The sequence below is a fragment of the Mesoplodon densirostris genome, chromosome 12 (genome assembly GCF_025265405.1).
Source record: "Mesoplodon densirostris isolate mMesDen1 chromosome 12, mMesDen1 primary haplotype, whole genome shotgun sequence".
NCBI classification, from domain to species: Eukaryota; Metazoa; Chordata; class Mammalia; order Artiodactyla; family Ziphiidae; genus Mesoplodon; species Mesoplodon densirostris.
Window position 1 is genome coordinate 70282665 of NC_082672.1, and position 20445 is coordinate 70303109.

The window sequence follows — 20445 nt, forward strand, 5'->3', positions numbered from 1 at the left end:
CAGGGAACCTTGATGGAAGCCCCATGAAAGCATTGAACAATACAGAGTAGTAGTTGTGTGATCCTCCTAAGCTCCTTTAGAAATCAATCTTTGCTGATAAAAAGAAACACACTCTCCAATATTTCTAGCCCAATTTAATTTTGGAGGAGAAAGAATCCGCTTGTCACTTTGCAGCCCTCACTTGGAAGCACAAATGAGAGTGTCCACATCTGGAACCCTGTTCCATGGTCATTGTAATCGTTGTGTGATTGCTCATATCAAATGGCGTAGGTGAATAGCCACTGTATCTTTTTAAAGTACTTTGATGATGTGAAATACCAATTATTAAACATTAAAAGTGCAGGATACAAAACTGTATATAGTATATATCTATTTTGTAATACGTTTGTGGGCTGAGTTTTTCTAGGCTTCATTAGTCTAGCCTATGTGTGCAAATGAAGTCTCATGAATGCCTGTGTCACAAATTTTGCTGTCTATTGCCTCAATTTGTATAATTTAGCCTCACTGGCTGCACCTAGGAGTTCTTGAAGCTGTCTCCTATGAACTTACAAAGAGTTCGATCAGTTTTCTTTACTTTAGGTTGCTTTGTTGGTATTGAGCGGCTATAGAGTTCAGGGTACTCAGTTTAGACTCAGGCTGGGATTATACACATACAAATCCAGATGCACACAGAAAAATAACGAGACGAAAATATACTGTTTTCTCCATGTCATGAGATTATGGATGGATTTTTTTGTACTTTTTTTGTATTTTCCTAATTATTTTCAATAAACCTGTTGTGCTCTTAAAGAAGAAAACTAGATAAAGTAAGAGGAGAAAGGGAGAGGAGGAGGAAGGGTGTGGTGGAGAGAGAAAGAGAGAGGGAGAGGGAGATTGAGAAGAAAAGACAGAAAGTAAACCTCACCTTTTGGATCAAGGAAATGATTTTATGAATTATGTTGAAAATGCAGCAAAGTCATAGACTCTTTCCTCATTGGAGGTTACCAATTGTAGAACTATACACTGAACTGCTTGGAAACTCAGTGATTGGTTGGGCTGCTTGGAAACTCAGTGACTTGCTGAGAAGCTGGAGAACTAACAGTTTTTGCCTACCACTCTGCAACTCTGAGGGAAAAGCAAGCCCTTTTGCTCCTATGGGTCTATCTTTCCTATCCATAAAACAGGAGACTTGAGCCAAGTCTAATAGATTTCTTGCAGCTCCATCATGTGGGACCATAATTCTTTGAGTAGCCGCATTCACTGAAGCCCCACAGAGATGGTGTGTGGATTGAGGGTGCCTGAGAATCCTACCTGGACTAGGTAGAATGGGAGTCTGGTTTGAGCAAACACAGGTGACAGTGGATGTGAAACGAATGGTGTGGGTTTCCTGGAAAATGGCTGGAGATTTGTGGGACTAATACAGGCAAGTGAAGCTTCGCAGTGTGTGTAGGAAAAGATGTGGGTGAGCAGACTCCTGGAGCAGTGGGAGATTGGAGTGCCTGCGTGCTTCTGGCCAGTCTCCTATCTTTCCTGTTCAGCTCAGGAAAGATCTGGAAAAATGAGTATAGGTGGAGGATCCCCAGGCTGCCCCTTGCAAAGGAACATGTATTATATATTAGCATTTCCTAATTCTAATGATCCCAGTAATCTTTATTTTTCTAAGAAGCCTGACAACTCACCAAATAAATAAATAAATAAATAAATAATAAATAAAAGGATTTGAAGTCCACTATCTCTTGTAGTATTAAATACATACCCTTCTAAACTTGAGTTTAGGTGCCAATGTGACCTACAGAAGGATCGTTCTGTTATGTGGCTTGACATACCTAAACAGTCAGCTCCTGAAGTATTGATGTCTCAGTATTTTTCCATTTCTGAGTCTACAAACTTTATTTCTGTTGTGGGTTGGTGTTCTTTTCCCCTGAGAGTAACTATGCACAATCTTTAACTCTAGTTTTTAAAAAATTTAATGGATAAAAGTAAATATTTCATTTGAAATATTAGACAATTTTTTGAAAGCTGATCCGACTCTTCTCTGAAAATTCAATTTCCTTAAGAAATGTGCATCTTGCATAGCTTAATATTGGCTGCAGCAACTCTTAAGGCTGCTGGAATTTGAGGACATTTTGCAGCTCTATAAACAGGATAAGTGTCTGTGCGTGTCTTCCTTTCCATGTGCTCGCCCATCATCATCCAGCTCAGCTCTCTCCAACTCAGGGGACAGCTTACAACAAAAAGCAAGAGGTTGAACAGAAAGACCCTGAGGAGTTAATTTCAACATTAAGAGGCATGTAAATAAAATAAAACAGTGCTCTATTATTTTCAGTTTATTTACATACGGTATTTCATTTAAGTAGTTTATATGTGCTGTAATGGATTGGAGAATTTTGCTGATTTGTGTTTAGCAGTTTTATTTGAGCCACCCTCTTTATGTCCCGCATACCCCTTCATTTCCACAATCACCATTCAATGTTATTCCTTCATTTAGTAAATAGATAGTTAACGATACAACACGATAGTGTACTAGGTGCTGGAGATACAATAGTGAAAAGACAGATACAGACTCTGTGGGGCTTATAATCAAGCGCACAAGGTAAACTTTCAACAAGTTCTTCAATACATGGTTGGAGAGTGTTATCTAAGAGAAAATAAAGAGGGTTTGGGGAGCATAAAACCATGAGTCAGGGATAGTGTAACAGTCAGAGTCCCAACAGAATTCCACTCAAACGATAAGGCAATTTACAGAGGTGTCAACAGGCTTATGTGACCAGTAGTGGATGTTGAGTTATTTAGAGACTAGTATCATGGGGGAGCCTTTATATATTTCACCTGGTGAGAACTAGCATTGAAAAGAGGGCATGGCCACTCCTAGAATCCCAGAGTCAAGGCAGGGGAGGAGCAAGGGCTTCTCTTGTTACAGAACCAAACTTGAGTCCACTCACGCAACACGCAGGAAAACCAATTTACTGACACTGGGCTGTGGTGAAGGAAAGTACAGTGTTTACTGCAAGGCACCCGACATGGGACCAAGCAAGGAGAATTGTCAGCTCACGCTCGAAAGACCTGAACTCCCTGATGGAGTTCAGGGAAGGGTTTTTTTTTAAATTGAAGTATAGTTGATTTACAGTATTGTCTTAATTTCAGGTGTACAGCGAAGTGATTCAGTTATACATACATATATATCTATTTTTTTCAGATTCTTTTCCCTTATAGGTTATTACAAAATATTGAGCATAGTTCCTGTGCTATATAGTAGGTCCTTGTTAGTTGTCTATTTTATATATAGTAATGTGTATCTGTTAATCCCCGACTCCTCAGGGAAGGGTTTTTAAAGGCAAGGTGAGGGAGAGGGTCCCAACGTGCCTGATCAGTTTGTGGACATGCTTCTGATTGGTTGATAGTGAGGTAACTGGGTGGTATTTTGGGAGTCAACATCATGAACCTTCTGGTTGCAACCTGTCTGGGGTCTACGTGCTGGTGGTCAGCAGTTAACTTCTTCTACTTGGTGGGGGTCTTAGTGTCTGCAAAACCACTCAAGGATATGGCTCAGGATGTTATCTATAGCCCCTGAGGAGGAACTAAAAGTGTTCTGTCTTGCTTGACTATTTTCCTTTGTTTCTGCATTTTCTCACTTTTCTGATTAAATTTGCTCTTTGTAATTCGGAGAAGACCTAGGGAGCTAAAGCTTTTCTACAGACAAGAGGTTGGGCACACTGGGGTCTGTCTTCAGGAAGGTCCCACAGGGTCCTGCTCAGTCTCACTCTCTTCCCCTGAGGTCTCTCTCTTCTTGCCCTCTGCTTGCCTACAAGTGCTTTCATTGCCATCCCAGCCAGAACCATAGGGCAAGGGAGCCCCAGTGAGGCAGGTGGTATGTCTGAACCTTCTGGTACACAGAGCAGGGTAGGAAGAAAGAGAAAGGACTGAGGATGAAGGAGAAGAAATGAGGAATCACCATTACCAAGAGCCTTCTTAAGAAACAGATGGTTTCAGTTGAAATCTGAAGGACAAATAGGAATTGGCTAAGCTAGGAATGGGGAAACAGGAGGTCACAAACCTGGGAAATGGCATGTTTGAATGTCCTGATGTGAGAAAGCAAGATATATGCAAGGAACTAAAAACACAGGATAAGCCTGGCATAAAGAGAACCAGGAAAACTGTAGCATGAAATGAAATATATTAATGATTCAGGATTTTATCTTGAGGGTAATGGGAAACCACAGAAGGCTTTGAGTAGAAAATACCCTGAATCAATTTCACACTTTAAATGATTATTCTGACTCCTATGTGGAGAATAATTTGGAGCAACCAAAAACAGATGCAGGGAGGTCAGCTAGGAAAGTGTGAGAAATGGTGGTGATTAAGGAATAAAAAGAAGTGGACATATTTAAGAGTTATTAAGTGGGTAGATCATCAGGACTTGGGGATTAAGTGGGAATGGGTGGTGTGTGATGAGGAGTGTCAAAGATGACTCCCAGGTGTTTGGTTGAGAAGTTGTATGCATGATAATGACATTTACTGAACTAGAAAACACCGAGAAGCAGCTTTGGGAATTGGACATGAGTTTGTGTCACTCATGGGTGGAGATACCCAGTAGAGAATTGGATATGTGACTCAGGACCTTGGAGAGTGCCATCTGTGCTAGAGATTCTGCTTTGGGAGTCATTGGCACATTAATGAAAATCACAGGAGCATGAATGAGATTATCCAGGGACAGAATGTCAACTTAAGGCATAAAACATAGAGCCCTAAGGAATGGAAAGTTTTAAAGATTCTGTTGAGAAGGAGTGAGTTAAAGAGATTGAGAAGCAGCAAAGAAGAAACAAAACCAAGAGCAGCTAAGGGAGCAGAGTGCTTGGAAGAAAGGAAGCCATCAGCTGTGTTGCATTCAGGTCCTGATTATCTTGTGATGAACAACTGCAATGAATTCTTCCTGATCTTCTCATTTCTGGAGTCCTCTTTTTTGGTCTTGACAGACATAGAGATGCAGGAATTATTTTTTGCACATTTTGTTTTTGTTCTATACTTTCCCTTCTCAGGAACTTTTAGGAACTTCAAAACACAAAAAGAAATTCTTACTTCAAGATCTTAAAGATTTCTACTAATTAATTTTCTTCACTTTGGCTGCCTTAGAATGAGTATAATAATAAGAAGAATAGAATAAATACAATAAGAACAGAATAAAATAAGTATAGAGTAGTATTTTTATTACCTATATATTATTATCTTTACTACAGGAATAAATGAGGGTGAGCAGCATACAACTAAAAGCCAGATGTGAAATCCAGTGGCACTATCTGGTTTTATAAAAAGATACTTTCATTTTCTGAATGAGAGGGTGAAGAAAGCTGAGGACCAACACTGGAACTTAATAGTCAGAGTAGGTGAACTTCAAAAATGCCTTGACTGGGGACTTCCCTGGTGGTGCAGTGGTTAAAACTCTGCGCTCCCAGTGCAGGGGGCCTGAGTTCGATCCCTGGTCAGGGAACTAGATCCCACATGCATGCCGCAACTAAGAGTTCACATGCCACAACTAAGGAGCCAGCAAACCACAACTAAGGAGCCTGCCTGCCACAACTAAGACCCAGTGCAAGCAAATAAATAAATATTTTTAAAAACCCAAAAGACTCCTTGTTTCCACTGCAGGGGGTGCGGGTTCAATCCCTGGTTGGGGAACTAAGATCCCGCATGCCGTGCAGCCAAAAAAAAAAAAAAAAGAAAGAAAATTTCTTGAACTGAATAAAAATGAAAATACAACATAACCTAAAAAAATTATGTCAAAAAATGCCTTGACTGGAATGCTTCATAAATGGTGTTGTATCCTTGTCAGGACATTGCATCTTGAGACTCTGATGCCCATCTGTCCTTATGTTGATGTTAATTTTTGAATCCAGTCAACAGATTCAATTCTCCACCATATAATTACTATCTTTTTTCCTTGTAATTAATAAGCAATTCAAGAGAGATGCTGTAAGACAACTCAAATTTAATAAAAATTTCCCCCTAGATTTAGCATCATTGACGGTACTCATCTGAACCAGCCGTTAATATGATGGTTGCAAAATGGTTATTTGCCCGCTCTAGCTCTTCTACATTTTTCTGTCTGCACTTGGCATTTTTACTGTAAGCAAGATCCTGCCATTCTCCCCCATTTATTGATTTATCCTTGATTGATTTATTAGATAAATGAATCACGGATTCCAGTTTTTTCCAATGGTTTATAATTCATTACTGTCCTTAATTATTTTAGTGCCCAAATGATCACAGATATGACCAGTGCGAGCCAGAGGGTTCGCTTCATGTGCCTTGTGACATACCCTATCACTTGCTGAGTACCTCCTTACTTTTGGGCATAAGATTTTCCAGTTTCTTCTTGCACATTTCCAGTTTCTACTTAAAATTCCCAAGTTCTGGAATCAGCCATGTCTCTGAGGAGTCCTGGTGTTTTCTCGTGAGGAATGGTATTAGAGATCAATGCCTGGGTACTTGGTGTGTTCACTGCTACTGGGATGTCTTTGCTTCTAGTCCCTAGTGGGCAGATCTAGGAAACATATGCTTGTGTATACACATATAAACACACATACTTAAATACACACACACACACATAAATATACATGTATACATATACAGGCATATACACATACATATACATATCTTAGAAATTATAAATCACATCAGTACCACCAATTCTAAGTTCTCCACACAGAGTTCTTTTTTACTTTTCCCCATTCCATATTTGCATACTCCTTCTTCCACAATGAAAATCCAGGTTCTCAAAAACATCAATATATTTACTCATTTGTTCATTCCTACAATGCATCTAAAATAGTTTCAGAATTGCTTTGTTCAAACCATTACAAAAAACAAACCTACAAAAATAGTTCAGGATTTGTTTTTGGTTATTTGTCTTTGGGTACCTTTTTGGCACTCGGTTACTCCTAGGGCTGAGGGTATGTGGTTAAATACTGTGATCATATATTGCTTGGATTAGCGTTTTCTCTCCCACCCTCTTAGGTGTGGTTATGTTATTTATTTGAAATACTGGTAATTTCTTTCAGTTTGCTTTCAGCTTTAGGTTTTTTGCCCTTTCTCCTTCTTGTTGTCTAATTTTAGTTTTAAATAAAAAGAACGTTAATGGACTTCCCTGATAGCACAGTTGTTAAGAATCTACCTGCCAACACAGGGGACACGGGTTCGATCCCTGGTCCAGGAAGATCCCAAATGCCGCAGAACAACTAAGCCCCTGCACCACAACTACTGAAGCCCACGCACCCTAGAGCCTGTGCGCCACAACTACTGAGCCTGTGTGCGGCAACTACTGAAGCCTGTGTGCCTAGAGCCCGTGCTCCGCAATAAGAGAAGCCACCACACTGAGCAGCCTGCACACTGCAATGAAGAGTAGCCCTTGCTTGTCACAACTGGAGAAAGCCTGTGCACAGCAACAAAGACCCAATGCAGCCAAAAATAAATAAAATTTTAAAAAAGAACATTAACATATTCCCCAAAGTCAGAACTATACAAGGTATTCTCAGAGAAGTGTCTCTCCCTCTTGTATTCCTTCCACTTCCTTCTTTTCTGCCTTAATATGTAACCAAGTTCATTGTTGTAGTAGATTGAATAATGGCCTCCCAAAAGATATCCATGTCCTCATCCTTGGAAACTATGAATGTTACCTTCTATGGCAAAAAAGGATCTTCTCAGATGTAATTAAATGAAGGATCTGCAGATGAGGAGATTATTCTGCATTATCCGGGTAAGCCCTAAATTCAATCACAGATTTTTTATAAGAGAGGCAGGAGGAGATTTCACGAATGTACAGAATAGGAGAAGGCAATGTGACCACAAATGCAGTGATTGGAGTGATGCAGCCACCAGAAGCTGGAAGAGGCAAGGAAGAGATTCTCCCCTAGAACCTCTGAAGGGAGGGTTGTCCCTCCTGGAACACTGACTTTGGCTTAATGAAACTGATTTTGGATTCTGGCCTCGAGAACTCTAAGAGAATAAATGTATATTGTTTTAAGCCACCAAGTTTGTGGCAGTTTGCTACAGCAGCCACAGGAAACCAGTATAATGGTCTTGTGGCTTCTCTGCATTGAGACTCTAAGTACTGTCCTGACTTCCTTCCTGCACCACCCCCCTTCAGCTCACTTCCCCAAGTATTCATTGAACTTCCACTGTGTGTGAGAGGTTAGGCACATAAACATACATACAGCGTGGGTACTTCCATTGTGTGTACAGAGTAGGGGGTTTTGCCGAGGGGGACATCAGTTCTGCTTGGGGCTGAGAAGCTTTGGGAGCGGGAATTCAGGAAGAAAGCCCAGGGGAGCTGGTTTTACTGTCAAGCACGATTCCCGCCTTCCTTCTGTACTTACTCTCTACAGGCTCAGCCCAGGTTTCTGTCCTTGACCTGCCCTTGCTCCCCGGCCCCATCCTGCTTTCCCTCCTACCACCACACCTGGGATTTGATTCATGCTTTCCCCTAGGCTATCCACGCAGAGTCTGGCTCCTTGGGAGCCTCTTGCTGACCTGCCTCAGTGGTCATCCCCCTCCTTTCTGTTTGACTGGTTTCTGCTTCTACCCAGAACACAGGTGGTACCTTTCCAGACTCATCTGGACCTCAAGAAGGGACTTTGACTTTGGCTTCCTGTGTTCTCTTACAGATACAGCTGTAGGCAATTTGCAGCCTCTTCGCTCCCATAGATCTTACCTTCTATGTTCTAGAAACACTAAATATTTTCAGACATAAAGTGATCAGTATGTCTTCAGAAAAGATTGTAAGGTTTGTCATGCCTTCAAGAGAGTAAGTCTTTTTTTATATTTTATCCTGTACGGTATCTAGCACAATGCATGGCACACAGTGACCCATTGAAGACTGTTTTGTACTCACTCAAAAAACAATTCTTTGTTGGAGGATTAAAGTTCACGATCCAGTGAACTGACTGCTCACTCTGTATCCTGGCAGGGAACGGGTCTCTCAGAGGCCCAGCCAGGATGAAGCAGAGCCTTTGAAGAGGAATGTAGGAAAACAGGCAGGATTAAACTCATACTGGGAATAAAGGTTGAAAAACATTACCTTAGAAGCAAAATCACTGAGTGTATTTATTTCAAAGAAAAAAGAGCAATGTGGTGATGACTGATGATGAGATGGCTTATGATATCTGCCTGAAAAGAATTTACCTCCCTGCCTGTCAGTTGAGGGCAGGGAGTCAACGTGATGATGCTACGGTCTGAAATTCTGAATTTCTGACATCCAGGTTATGGGCAACTACTTCGAGAATCTATGCCTACAAAACAAAAGGAGTGCAAACTCAGCAAAGGTGCTGGAACCCATACAGCCACGTGGAACAAACCTGTACCTTGAATGTGACACTTCTTTCTTTGAACCTTTATTTTTCTCAAAAGGGTACACCTAGATTTCTGAAAGAGCAATAAGCATAGCAAACAAAAAAGGAGAGGGGCAGAGGAAAGGGTTTGTATTTACGTGACATGGAAGAAAGAGACCCTGAATATTTTTTAACAAGATGAGAATTTTGTGTCCACAACTTCATAGACGCGGTATGCCAAATTCTCAAACTCGTGATCTCTATTTCTGTGTTCTGGGAGAGAAGGATGGGATGTAGAGAGTGACAAGAAAGTGCTCTTGGAAGCTCACTCTTGTGTTTGTTGAGAGTGTGGTGGTAACCCTGGTCATGCCATCTCCTGGTTCTCCTATTGCACCGTGAATTTTATGCAACTGTTGCCATTTGGGAAAAAAGGAGCAAAAAACTCAGTCAGAAAATGGTCTGCGCGCTGCTTTGCTTTGCTCTCTCATGGTCTTTCCTTTCTCAGCAAATGGCAATGCTTTTCTACCAGTCATTCTCGACATTTCTTACATTCTATCAGCAAATCCTGTTGGCTCTGTCCAAAAAATACGTCTGGAGTTTAATCACCACTCACAAATTCCACCACCATTACCCAGGGCCAGGCAGCCTTGATTATGACTTTAGCCTCCTTACTGGTCTCCTTGTTTTAACCTTGCCTCTTTTCTGTCCTTCAGACAGTAGCCAGAGGGATCCTTGTAAAAATATAAATCATATCCTATCACTCCTCTGCTTGAAGCCCTTTGACAGCTTCCATTTGGCTCAGGATAAAAAATGATTTTCTTCTACAAGGAGGCCTGCAGTGTCCTCCATGATCTGGCTGCACCCTATTACCTAGTCCTACTTACTTCCCGGCTGTTCCTTGAACTCTCTAAGTATGTTGATGCTGTAAAGCCTTTGCTGTTCCTTTTTGTCTGTAACATTCTTTCTTCAGAAATTGTTTTGTTGCTTACTTTGCCTATCAAAGCCCTGTGGATATCAACTTACCAATGAAGTATTTCTTGGCAAGAAACATTAACTCTCCCTCCCTAGCATCCCTGTCCCTCTTTCACTGCTTTGTTTATTTCCAGAGCACTTGTCAACATCTAGTATAGTACTTATTTTTTATTGTCTGTTTCCCTGTTAAATATAAGCTCCTTTAGAACTACTTGTTTGTTTTGTTTATTGTTATATCCTCAGCACTTGAGAATGCCTGGCATGTTTTCAGTACTCAACTAAATAATGGAATAAATAATTCCCCATGGAAATGATTGAGTTAGGGACCTATACAACAAAATTCTGGTATGAGAAATTTACATAAGGAATAAAGGAGACAATTTTCTGTTAATGAAATGTATTTAATAATAGAAACATCCTAAGAAATATCAGAGTCTCTGTAAGTCTTTAAAAGGATGAACGATTGCCTTTAAAGTTTTATGATTTACTGTTCAGAAAAGACTCCAACAGAAAACTTTAATTCTAGAAATTTTAGCAGGTTTTCCTCATAAATCTGGAATTCTTAGGTGATGATGAGTCCAGATAAGGATCAGGATCTCCATCATTAAATAGGGTGGCATTCAAGTCTCCTTAAGTAGCAGTTACATTTTTTCATAATGAGCCTGGGAAGATCTAGGTTGATGGCAAAGCAGTCCGCTCTGGAAGTACTGATGTGCATGTCAACTCTGCAGCAGCTTAATGTCAAAAGAAGGGCAAGTGGCGCAGACATAGGATGATGACTACTCTGTTCTCATCAGTTAGTATGGTTGGAAAGGGAGTTTGGTTCTGCTAATTCTTTTTAAAAAAAATTTTATTGGAATATAGCTGATTTACAATATTGTGTTAGTTTCAGGTGTACAGCAAAGTGAACCTCAAATTATACATACACACAGATCCACTTTTTTTTGTGTGTGTGTGGTACGCGGGCCTCTCACTGTTGTGGCCTCTCCCGTTGTGGAGCACAGGCTCCGGACGCAGAGGCTCAGCGTCCATGGCTCACGGGCCCAGCTGCTCCGCAGCATGTGGGATCTTCCTGGACCGGGGCATGAACCCGTGTCCCCTGCATCGGCAGGCGGACTCTCAACCACTGCGCCACCAGGGAAGCCCTGTATCTTCTTTGATGAATGTATCTTCATGTCTTTTGCCCATGTCTAATTAGACTGTTTCCTTTCTCTCCACTTTTTGAGTCTTTCAAGTTTATTAATTTTAAATTCCGATTGTTTTTTGATGGTATATTGGAAATGAATTGATTTTTGTGTAGTAACCATGTATCCTGTGACCTTGCAATAATTATCTATTAAATCCAGGAGTTTCTTTTTCCTTTTTTTTAACATCTTTATTGGAGTATAATTGCTTTACAATGGTGTGTTAGTTTCTGCTTTATAACAAAGTGAATCAGCTATACATATACATATATCTCCATATCTCCTCCCACTTGCGTCTCCCTCCCACCCTCCCTATCCCACCCCTCTAGGTGGACACAAAACACGGAGCTGATCTCCCTGTGCTATGCAGCTGCTTCCCACTAGCTATCTATTTTACATTTGGTAGTGTATATATGTCCATGCCACTCTCTCACTTCGTCCCAGCTTACCCTTCCAACTCCCTGTGTCCTCAACTCCAATCTCTACCTCTGCATCTTTATTCCTGTCCTGCCCCTAGGTTCTTCAGAACCTTTTTTTTTTTTGATTCCACATATATGTGTTAGCATACGATATTTGTTTTTCTCTTTCTGACTTACTTCACTCTGTATGAAAGACTCTAGGTCCATCAACCTCACTACAAATAACTCAATTTCATATCTTTTTATGGCTGATTAATATTCCATTGTATATGTGTACCACGTCTTCTTTATCCATTCATCTGTCAGTGAACACTTAGGTTGCTTCCATGACCTGGCTATTGTAAACAGAGCTCTAGTGATCATTGTGGTACATGTCTCTTTTTGAATTATGGTTTTCTCAGGGTATATGCCCAGTAGGGGGATTGCTGTGTCGTATGATAGTTCTATTTTTAATTTTTTAAGGAATCTCCATACTGTTTTCGATAGTGGTTGTATCAATTTACATTCCCACCAACAGTGCAGGAGAGTTCCCTTTTCACCACACCCTTTCCAGCATTTATTGTTTGTAGATTTTTTGATGATGGCCATTCTGACTGGTGTGAGGTGCACCTCATTGTAGTTTTGATTTGCATTTCTCTAATGATTAATGATGTTGAGCATTCTTTCATGTGTTTGTTGGCAGTCTGTATATCTTCTTTGGAGAAATGTCTATTTAGGTCTTCCACCCATTTTTGGATTGGGTTGTTTGTTTTTTTGCTATGGAGCTGCATGAGCTGCTTATAAATTTTGTAGATTAATCCTTTGTCAGTTGCTTCATTTGCAAATATTTTCTCCCATTCTGAGGGTTGTCTTTTCATCTTGTTTATGGTTTCCTTTGCTGTGCAAAAGCTTTGAAGTTTCATTAGGTCCCATTTGTTTATTTGTTTTTATTTCCATTTCTCTAGGAGGGTGGGTCAAAAAGCATCTTGCTGTGGTTTATGTCATAGAGTGTTCTGCCTGTGTTTTCCTCTAAGAGTTTGATAGTTTCTGGCCTTACATTTAGGTCTTTAATCCATTTTGAGTTTATTTTTGTGTATGGTGATAGGGAGTGTTCTAATCTCATTCTTTTACATGTACCTCTCCAGTTTTCCTAGCACCACTTATTGAAGAGGCTGTCCTTTCTCCACTGTACATTCCTGCCTCCTTTATCAAAGATAAGGTGACCATATGTGTGTGGGTTTATCTCTGGGCTTTCTATCCTGTTCCATTGATCTATCTTTCTGTTTTTGTGCCAGTACCATACTGTCTTGATTACTGTAGCTTTGTAATATAGTCTGAAGTCAGGGACCCTGATTCCTCCAGTTCCGTTTTTCGTTCTCAAGATTGCTTTGGCTATTTGGGGTCTTTTGTTTTTCCAAACAAATTTTGAAACTTTTTGTTCTAGTTCTGTGAAAAATGCCAGTGGTAGTTTGATAGGGATTGCATTGAATCTGTAGATTGCTTTGGGTAGTAGAGTCATTTTCACAATGTTGATTCTTCCAATCCAAGAACATGGTATATCTCTCCATCTATTTGTATCATCTTTAATTTCTTTCCTCAGTGTCTTGTAGTTTTCTGTATACGGACGGGTCTTTTGTCTCCTTAGGTGTTATGGTAGGTGGGGCTGGATCTTGCCTTTCTGGTGGGCAGGGCTGTGTCCGATGGTGTGTTTTGGGATGTCTGTGAACTTAGTATGATTTTAGGCAACCTTTCTGCTAAATGGATGGGTTTGTGTTCCTGTCTTGCTAGTTGTTTGGCATGGGGTGTCCAGCACTGGAGCTTGCTGGCCGTTAAGTGGATCTGGGTCTTAGCGTTGAGACAGAGATCTCTGGGAAAGCTCTTGCTGCTTGATATTATGTGGGACTGGGAGGTCTCTGGTGGTCCAATGTCTTGAACTCGGCTTTCTCACCGCAGAGGCTCAGGCTGGACACCCCGCCAGAGCACCAAGAGCCTGTCAGCCACACGGCTTAGAAGAAAAGTGAGAAAAAAGGAAAGAAAAATAATAATAAATAACAAAATAAAGAATAAAATAAAATTATTAAAATTTAAAAATTAAAATAAAAAAGTAATAATAATTAAAAAAAGAAGAGAGCAACCGAACCAATAAACAAATCCACCAATGATAACAAGCACTAAAAACTATACTAAGATAAGCATAAAAATTAGAAACAAATCAGTCACAGACAGCAGACCCCAAGTCTACAGTTGCTCCAAAAGTCCACCGCCTCAATTTTGGGATGATTCTTTGTATATTCAGGTATTCCACAGATGCAGGGTACATCAGGTTTATTGTGGAGATTTAATCTGCTGCTCCTGAGGCTTCTGGGAGAGATTTCCCTTTCTCTTCTTTGTTCGCACAGCTCCCGGGGCTCAGCTTTGGATGTGGCCCCGCCTCCGCGTGTAGGTCGCCTGAGGGCGTCTGTTCTTCGATCAGACAGGACGGGGTTAAAGGAGTCGCTGATTCGGGGGCTCTGGCTCACTGAGGCCGGGGGGAGGGAGGGGTATGGATGCGGGGCGAGCCTGCAGCGGCAGAGGCCGGCATGACATTGCACCAGCCCGAGGCGCACCGTGCGTTCTCCCGGGGAAGTTGTCCCTGGATCACAGGACCCTGGCAGTGGTGGGTTGCACAGGCTCCTGGGAGGGGCGGTGTGGAGAGTGACCTGTGCTTGCACACAGGCTTGTTGGTGGCGGCAGCAGCAGCCTTAGCGTCTTATGCCCGTCTCTGGGGTCCGCACTGTTAGCTGCGGCTCGCGCCCGTCTCTGGAGCTCCTTTAAGCAGCGCTCTTAATCCCCTCTCCTCGCGCACTAGCAAACAAAGAGGGAAGAAAAAGTCTCTTGCCTCTTCGGCAGGTCCAGACCTTTTCCCGGACTCCCTCCCACCTAGCTGTGGCACACTAACCCCCTGCAGGCTGTGGTCACACAGCTAACCCCAGTCCTCTCCCTGTGCTCCGACCGAAGCCCGAGCCTCAGCTCCCAGCCCCTGCCCGCCCCGGTGGGCGAGCAGACAAGCCTCTCGGGCTGGTGAGTGCCAGTCAGCACCGACCCTCTGTGCGGGAATCTCTCCGCTTTGCCTTCCGCACCCCTGTTGCTGCGCTCTCCTCCGCGTCTTCGAAGCTTCCCCCCTCCGCCACCCACAGTCTCTGCCAGTGAAGGGCCTTCCTAGTGTGTGGAAACTTTTCCTCCTTCACAGCTCCCTTCCAGAGGGGCAGATCCCATCCCTATTCTTTTGCCTCTGTTTTTTTCTGTTTTCTTTCGCCCTACCCAGGTATGTGGGTATTTTCTTGCCTTTTGGGAGGTCTGAGTTCTTCTGCCAGCATTCAGTAGGTGTTCTGTAGGAGTTTTTCCACATGTAGATGTATTTCTGATGTATTTGTGGGGAGGAAGGTGATCTCCATGTCTTACTCCTCCGCCCTCTTCAGTGGGGACTCTGTTTATTTTTTCCTTTTCAACTTCTTTCCTATCACATAACACTTTTCCCCTGGAAAATAACAATGGTTAAACAGGTGAGCTTTGCTGATTTTAATTCCAGCTGTGTAGGCAGTGGTCAGGAAATCTCAAATTACACTTCTCCAATGCATAATACTGTATTTCACACTAGGAGGTATTCAATAAATATTTATTGAATAATGTCAAATATACTTGAAAAAATATTATCCCAGTAGCAACAAGCACAGCTATCACCCAGATCTTGGTCTCTAATACCATCCTCCAATTAAAGCAACCAGAGCTCCTGGGAGGAATGGTTGATTCTAGGATTGGGGCAGGTAATATATATATGAGCCTGGAGAATCTATAGTACAGGAAAGTGAGAAAGTTCTCGAAAATAAAAAGCCCACAATGATGGGGGTGTTTCGAAGGAACATATGAGCCAACTGAAAGAGTTCTTAATGGTCAAAGCTGGAACAGTTTACAACAAAATAAACAATATAGTATTGGATTGTAACCCAAAGTATAAAATCAATATCCATGAGTTCATATCAATATAAATAAATGATTGGCTTAATAAATGAGGAGAGTGGAAAAACTCCCAGTGCAGAGTTTACTGTTACACTCAAGGAGGTGGAGCATAATGCCCCACTCTTTTAGGTGTGGGCTGTACATAGTGACTTTCTTCCAAAGAATACAGTATAGGCAGAGGGTGGGGAAAGACTAAACTGAAGTGGAGAAACCTGAAAAACAGTACCTCAGCCAGGTGATCAAAGTTCACATCAACGTGATAAGTCATATTGACAATATAGATCATTGTTATATGATGAGAATGACACTATATCTCTGTGGTCTTCCTCCCAGAAACTTGTCACACCAATCTAATCATAAGAAAAATATCAGAAAAATCCCAGTAGAGGGACATTCCACAAACTACCTGACCAGTATTCCTCAAAAGTGTCAAGGTCATCAAAAACAAGGAAAATCTGTGAAACTCTCAAAGCTAAGAGTATCCTAAGCAGACATGACTATGAAATGTAATGTGATATCCTGGGTGGGATCATGGAACACAAAAAGAATATTAGATAAAAACTAAAGATTTTGTTAAAATATTAAAAATATGGGCTTTAGCTAATAATAATGTATTCATTAATTGTGGTTCATTAATAATGGTTCATTAATTGTGACCAATATACCCCACTAATAGAAAATGTTAATAATAGATAAAACTGGGTGTGGGGTATAAAGGAACTCCCTGTACTATTTAGCAACTTTTCTATAAATTCAAATCTATTCTAAAAATTTTCAAAGAATTAAATTAATTTTTTATTTCTTTATAGAATTCAACTGGTAGTAAATAGCTGTATCTCTCTCATTCTTAACCTAAAAACTCAAAAGCTTTTTATTAAAATTCTTTTATGCTTTCCCTTTGCTGAAAATAACTAAAGAGATGTTTTAATCACAGTATGCTTTTACATACTGATCTAGCTACCTGAAGTTGGTAAAGACATTTTAATTTCAATCCCTTACCTCAAAAGTCATCAAAAAGAAGACAGAATAAAAAAGAGGAAAAAAATCCATCTTCAAGAAAACAAATGTAATCTTAACATTTGACAAGTAGAGCTCAAGTGTTTCATCCAAAACCAACTCTGCTGGTGTCTTTGCTGTTCACTCCTGAAGCCAAGTTCTTCCCTGTCCCTTTGGATGAAAATGCAGACAGATTCCAGGGGTCTTCTGGTCATTCTCAGATAATTAGAAGTCCTCTGATATCTAAAACTTAAAAAAAAAAAACTGTCTCATTTCAATAATTAACTTCTCCAGCTCAGTGTAGTGAAAAGTTGGTCTTCATCCAAAGTTAAATTTTCTCCTCTCTGGCAAACTTAAACCGGCTACAGGGAGCATCTACAATGGTAAAGGGTAGGAACGGCTTCTTCATCTCTCTATCTCTGCCTTAGTTTTTCCCCTCTTTCCTCTTCTCACCCTCCATGCTTCCTGAGCCTATGGGTTGGAGCAAAGGATAATTGGTCAACAAAAATATGACTAGACTGGCCCTGTCTGGGACAGGTGCTCTCTGGACCTGGCAAGTATTTAAAACTGACTCATTAATCTCAGAGGGCACTTTTAGGGATCCAGTTTGGGGACACAATATTTCTGAAGATCTCTTGTCTACCACCCCCTTGATTAAACACTGCCTCTCTACTCTGGTTGCTCATGTCCTTCCTCAGCACTGGGCATCTTGTGGTACCCTTCCAGCTCCTACCTGCCAAGGAAGGCCTCCTCACCCTATCGGCAGCTGTCTTGAACTTGATCTAATAAAAGTCACCCCCTATCTCTCATTTATGCCCACATCTGGCCCATGGAAACAGTCATACATCTTGCCTCCAATAACCTCTGGTAGCTTAGGTTGTAACGATGCAATTCTCTCATTCATTCACGCTGCTCTCAGAGCAGCCTGCCAGAGTCACACGCCCTTTAGGTTTCTTAAGGTCTGAGCCAGACACCAGTCCCCTGGGCTACTCAAGGTCCAGAGAATCTGAGTAGACCTGGAAACTCTCCTTGCCCTAGGCTTAGTAGCATGAAGGATAGGTCCTCCTTCTTCATGCTTATTGCGGGGAGTAGGGACAAAACTGGGGATCCCAGCACATTTGGGATTGTTGTCCTAATTTTTTAAAGGCTAACGATAGATGTTCAGCTAAGAGTTGAAAAATACTGGTTTTTGACGACTTCCTCCTTGTGGGTCCTGCAGGTGAGGACCATGCACCTCACTTTGTAGTGTGCTATCATTTGCCTTGGGCTCTTAGCCAAAACTGAGACTTAAGTAGGTCCTTTAGTGCACTCTGTTATATAAGGAGATAAACATAAGCAAGGAAATAAACAGAGTACCAAGCACACTGGGCAAACACTATGAAATCTGGACCATAGTAAAAGAGGAAGTTAAGAGCTAACACTTAAGTAGGGGATAGAATTTCCTAATCATAGTGGCACAATTCTAAAGAAGACCAATCAGTTGTCTTTGTATCAGAACAAGTTGTAGAGGTGTAGGTTTTCCAAGGAAGAAATGGAGAAAGCCTATGGAGAGATCCAGATTCCCACAAAAGAAGAGCGGAAGAGGCGAAACTAAAGAGGAATTATACTCTCAAACCAATTCAACTGTTCACAACGCAACCTCAAAAGTCCTTGTATTTTAACTAGCAACATAGAAAAAGCAACCCAAATGTTAATAATAGTCATGACTAACACTTAGAGAGTTTTGATTTTGTGCCAGGCATTTCTCTAAGTGAATTTGCATGTTCTAATTTCTTTAACCCTCATAGCAGCCCTGTGAGGTGGGCATCATTACTATCCCACCTCCCACTTGACAGATGAGGAAACTGAGTCACAGAGACAGAAAGTAAGTTGCACCAGGTTATACAGCAAGCAAATGTCAGAGCTAAGATTTTAAACTAGGCAGTCAGGCCTCAAAGACTACTATTAATAATGACTCTAATGCTGTGGCTCTTTGAGGTTGAAGTAACTTGATTATCATTTCATTTGTTTTTAAATCTTTCCGGGAATTGTCTACAGCTATGAAAAGTTAAGTAAACAAAAATCTCCAAGTTTCAGCCAGTAGTTCCAGAGCTATGACACTCTGATCAGTTTTCTGGAGGAATACAAAGATGGGTAACATATAGTCTCAGTCCTCCAAGAACTTAGAATTGAATTGAGGGTCAGATATGGATAAGAAAGGGAAGATGTACCTTGATTCCCACTGTAGTATAAGATTTTATAAGTACAATGAAGAGAATCAGCAGAGCATTATAACAGGGTGAGAGGAATACATATATATTTCCTTTAATCTTCGTAACGCAGGGAAGCTATTATGATCCTCATTTTCTATGAGGATTTTGAAACAAGATTGCTTAATAACTTGCCCAAGTTGACAGGAGTTTTGAGGAAGCAGAACTGAGATTCTCCCTGCATCCATGCAATGTCCAATCTCTTTCTCTACTTGCTGCACTGTGGGTAGGAGGGAGGCCACCTTAGTGGAGGAGAACAGCAAGAGCAAAGTAAGGGCAACAGTAAGGGATGAGCGGGTTTTCAGGACAGTTGGGGATGAGAATGCATTGAGTTTGGGAACAGGAAGAAGAAGAGGAAGTCCAACAGGTAGGTGGGTCTGGACAGAGGCATTCTGTGGCCACCAGACTGAGGACTTGACGTGGCGAGCTACAGGGAATCACTGAAGTTGTATGGGCAGGGAGGCAATGTGCATCCAGAAGAAGTAAATGGGATAAGGTGGAGACTTGATTGGAAAAAGGGGAAGAAAGAGGCACAGAGGAAGCTACTCCCACAGCCCAGTTCTTATAATGAACACTGGTTAAAAAAATTAAAAAGCTGCAGCATCTCAGTAATAGTTAAGCTGTGCAAAGACTAAAGGCAAAGGATAAATACATTATAAAGATGTAGCATTTGACAGAGGCAATAGGCATCCCTAGGGCTAAATCAGAAGCTGCAGAATAATAAATACTCGCTGTGTATCTAAGGTGGGACTGGGACATACATATATGTCTTTGAGAATGGTAGCCCTACCTTGGTATAGACAAATGGAGGTCAGGGGAGCCCAAGAGCTAGAATTTTCTATAATTTTTATTTAGAAACAGAAACATAGCAATAACAGTTGGCTCCTTATTCTATTTTTGTACATGGGTCAGCATTTGAGTTTCATCAGTTTAACAGAGCAAAGGAAAAGATTGCATCCTGATGACAGGGACCAAGGGAGAGGCCCACAAGCTTGATTATATGTAGCACATTTGACACACATGCTTGTTTGTGTCTTCTCCCCACCCAGAGCGTCTGGGGTCCTTGTGGACAGAGCCAGAGCCCTGTATTTCCTTCATATCCTCCACAGGGCTAGAGGCATAGCACAGGCTTCATAAATGCTTCTTTAAAGGGGAAAGTAAACCACACAGACAAAAAAGAAGGGAACAGCTAAAAGGACAGTATGACATTTTAGAGCATGAGTAACATTTACATTAAAGGGTCTTACTCTCTTCTTGCCAGAAAAATGTCCAAAAATTCTCATTACATACAATGAGGATATTCAGAGGTAAGACCATTTAATGGATTGGACCTGTGAGAAAACTGCAAATT

At 41.2% G+C, this 20445-nt stretch overlaps 2 long non-coding RNA genes across 2 annotated transcripts in view; one reads left to right on the top strand and one right to left on the bottom strand.

Annotated features, from left to right (window-relative positions):
* Positions 1-20445, top strand: part of LOC132500086 (uncharacterized) — a 148838-nt gene that overhangs the window by 86137 nt on the left and 42256 nt on the right. The gene's annotated exons all lie outside the window — the stretch shown is intronic.
* The window catches only part of LOC132500085 (uncharacterized), a 169271-nt gene continuing 160616 nt past the window's right edge, over positions 11791-20445 (bottom strand). The window contains exons 4-5 of the long non-coding RNA XR_009533969.1: positions 16849-17094; positions 11791-15370 (exon numbers count right to left, since the gene is read on the bottom strand). This is a non-coding gene — a long non-coding RNA (uncharacterized LOC132500085). The remainder of the gene's footprint in view (positions 15371-16848; positions 17095-20445) is intronic.